This window comes from Cervus elaphus, chromosome 20 (genome assembly GCF_910594005.1).
Source record: "Cervus elaphus chromosome 20, mCerEla1.1, whole genome shotgun sequence".
Classification (NCBI taxonomy): Eukaryota; Metazoa; Chordata; class Mammalia; order Artiodactyla; family Cervidae; genus Cervus; species Cervus elaphus.
This window is the reverse complement of record NC_057834.1, coordinates 106,628,607-106,632,566: the sequence shown is the minus strand read 5'-3', so window position 1 is coordinate 106,632,566 and position 3,960 is coordinate 106,628,607. Positions and strand designations below refer to the sequence as shown.

Sequence of the window (3,960 nt, the reverse complement as noted above, 5' to 3'; positions counted from 1 at the left end):
CACTTCATCAAACTTCTTTTAGTTTCTTAGTCATGCCATTTGTTCCCACTTCTTTCCACTCCTCTTTTCATGGCAGCCTCTGGGCTTCCTCATGCCAGTGAGTACTGGCTGAAGCTGCTGCTGCCGTTTCCAATGTCTTTATCCCTGGTGTGAGCCAAAGCTGTCCCTGACCCCCTGCTTCTGCAGGGGATCCTCCAATACTAGCAGGTAGGTCTGGTCCAGTCTCCTATGAGGTCACTGCCTTATTCCCTGGGTCCTGGTGTGCACACGACATTGGGTGTGACCTTCATTTATGGAGTTTCTTTTCCCCGCACAGCCTTGCAGAGTTCCTGGGTTCAAAAGCTGCTGGTCTTCAAAGCTACATTCTCTGGGTGCTCCTCCTCTTGTTACCAGACCCCCAGGCTGGGAAGCCTTACACTGTGCTCAGGACTTTCACACCTGCGGCAGAATTGTTATTAATATAATTGCTTTCCAGTTTGCAGGTGGCCCACCTGACGGGTATGGGATTTGATTTTACTGCACTTGTGCCCTTCCTACCATCTTCTTATGGCTCCTTCTTTGTCTCTGGATGTAATATATCTTTTTGGTAACTTTCTTTGTTTTTTTTGGTCAATGATTTTTCAACAGATAATTGTGACTTTTACGTTTACATAAGAAGGGTTAAACCCATAACCTCCTACCCTACCCTCCTGAGCTAACTGACCAGGCCCCAGCTTTGTGGGACCTAAACCTTACACAACTTGAGGAGCACTCTCATTGTGTTTCCATGGGCAAGAATCTGGCTTACCTCAGTATCCACCTCCCCCACTTTTTCCCTTTGCGTTCAGTCGTTTCTCTTGCTCATAGAAAATTGCATGCAGAGAACTGGTACCAAGCGCTTCAGAACTCCTCAGCTTGGGGCTGTGTGGAGAAACACTGCACATGATACCCCCCCAGGTTATTATTCAAGTTGTTATTAAAAATCAGTCTTAGTAGGCTCACTGGGCCTCACAGAACGATACATTAGAAAAGAAAACCCGTTGGAACGAGTCTGTTGAGCTGGGATGGTTCCCTGGAGCTAAATCAATTGCTATGAATATGCACAGATCATTTGTGAAATCATTTAGCTCTCAATGTCACCCACAAGATGGTCAATCAGCAAGAAAATAGTAAATGCACTCACTGCAGAAACAGCTGCTTTTCCTGGTTTGCAGCGATGGTGACCAAGGGAAACACATTGGGAAAGTTCCTCTGGTTTTGCTTTGAGAACAATCCCAGGCCCCACACACAAGAGGGACTCAGAAAAACTGCAGTGGATCCTCAGAGGTGGACCGAGGTGGCGTGCAGTGTGCAGAGACGGCACTAGGGGGCGCAGGAGAGCCGTCTGCTGAGATTGTTAAGAAGGGTGGGAAGAGGCAGAGCAGAATCGCCTAGGAGAGGACAGGAAATTTAACAGGGAATCACACAACAATTGTAGGGAGACTCTTCCAAAGTCAAAGTAAAGCAGCTCCTGTGGAGAGAACATGTATGGTAAGAAAAAGATGAGCCTGGAAATCAGAACAGGTTTGTTTCTGGAACCCAGCTCCGGTCACTTTGAGGTTGAGAATTCAAATGCAAGATTAATAATTCTCTGAGCCTTCATTTCAAATTTCTAAAAGGAGGATAACAGAATTATTCTGAAGACTGATAAAGACATTTTGAAAGAACCTTTATAGTCCATGGCACATAATCATTGCTTAACAATTCTTTTCTGTTTTTAATACTTAATGCTGCATAGGCTTGGATTCTTTTCCCTTGTGAGGTAATCTCATTAAGGGGCTGTAAGTTAAAGCTGGAGAAATACCTTTGGGGATATGTTGGAAACACTAGTTTAATGTAATGTTGGTGCAGGTGATCTCAAATATGTATTCATATTTCAACATTCTATAGTCCCAGGATTGTGAAGGAGAATTTTCCAAAGTAAGTGTGGCAGGTCCCTGTGAGAAGCTCTCCTAAGACAAAGAAAAGGACGTCATGGCAAAGGCTGACTGAGAATTGCTGCCTGCTCTATCTCCACGAGTGTTAACAATGTATGTGCTTGCATGTGTGCATGCTAAGTTGCTTGTCATGTCCAACTTTTTGCAATTCCAAGGACTGCAGCCCACCAGGCCCCTCTCTTCATGGGATTTCCCAGGCAAGAACGCTGGAGTGGGTTGCTGTGCCCTCCTCCAGGGGATCTTCCTAACCCAGCGATGGAACCTGAGTCTCCTGCTTTGCAGGTGGATTCTTTCCCACTAGCACCACCAGGGAAGCTCTGACAATGCATATCACATAGTAAAAACACTGGGAAATCTCATAGCAAGGAAAAGTCAATCTTTGCCTGAACATGTTTGACCTAGGAATCCGCCTTCTTCACCACAACACCTGTTAACATTTATTTGAACTAATTTTCTAAGGACACCAAATGAAGAAAAAAAATCTGGTATCATATCAACAGTAATACATCTCTCCCTCCATTTAAGTGTTTCCCTAAGACAAGAATACATGTGACTTTTCTAGTTGAGTTTCCTACTATTTACAAATAGGAGCTTGAAGACTATGGCTGTTAGTGAACCTCTAATTACCTTGGGCAGGTGTTATCCGGCCAGAGTAGTGTCCACTGCCACCTCCTGGGGCACGTTCATGGGGATGATGTTTCCTATTCTCAGCACCTCGTGGATGACAGCATCAGTGTAGGCTTGGAGTCTGGAACGGCTGAGTTTGGCTATTGTGATTGGCCAAGCACCCTGCCAATCTCAGCTTGGACTTTGTCTGAAAAAAGCAGAAGAGCTTCTATTATTCTATTTTCCCACAACTTTCATACAGCCTTGTCAAGCTAAAGAATGGAGTAACCAGAATCATAATGGCTAAAGCTATAGTAGGCTCTCCAGACTAGCTCCTCAGGAAGGTATGTGAGTGGGAAGTGGCCCTGGTATGAGACAAATCTGGTGGCAAACTCTTGCTCCACAACATGTCTGCTATGAGATCCTAAAGCTCTTTGAGCCTCAGTTTCTTCTCATTATTAGTGATGATGAATCCAATTTCCCTTTAGGAATACTGAGATTTATATGAACTTATTTATGGAAGCATACTGGCCTGGGCCAGGTCCACCCACTGATGCACTGACCTTGGATTTTGGGGTTCAGGGCCATGTAGAGAAGCCCCTAGAACAGGGTGGTTGAAGTTGTCTCTGTTCTGGAAAAGAAGAGGTCCAGGGTGTTGTAGATGAGGTTTTCTTCATGCAAACTTGAATCAGCATTGCCCTTATGCTAGAAAGCACGGTGATTATTGGCTTATTCAGATGGTTCTTAGTTGCCACAACAAAGGGGGCTTCATCCTAAAGAGAACAAGGAAGGAGATCCCTACCCAGGATAAATGACTTTCCTTTTGGCCATCTCAGGAGGCAGAGGCTTATTACTGAAGTATCATTAGCATCCTCCTTCCCCAAATGCTGGAAGGTTTTGTTACCTTTGGTAGATAAAAATTGAGTCAGTTATTATTTTTTACTTCCATAATTTGGGTGAATCTATTATTACACTGGAATATAGCCTTTGGTTCCAATATGAGCCACACCATTTACTATGTGTACAACTTTATAGGAAGTGCTTAAAGCACAGTACAAAGAGACATACTAAAAAATATTACAGATAAATTAGTTTTCAATTAGCAATAATCATGCCTCGGATAAACTTCATTGGCTACGATACTGCCACTGCGCAAAGCTTACAGATAAATTAAAATGGAATTCTTACAGAATGTTCAAGTGACCCACAGGAAGACCAGAAAGGAGAAATAGAGGAATAAAAAAAAGTGAAAAATAGAAAGTAAATAGTATAATGGCAGACTTAATTTTTCAGACCTCAAAAATTATGCTAAATATAAATGATCTAGATTAATGAATTAAAAGAGAGAGTGGCAGAATGAAAAAAATGACCCACCTATATGTTACATATAAAAACACAT

General features: G+C 43.1%; 1 pseudogene; it reads right to left on the bottom strand.

Moving 5' to 3' along the window:
• Window positions 1-3,599: 3,599 nt before the first annotated feature.
• Window positions 3,600-3,721, bottom strand: LOC122678410 (annotated as a pseudogene).
• Window positions 3,722-3,960: the final 239 nt, after the last annotated feature.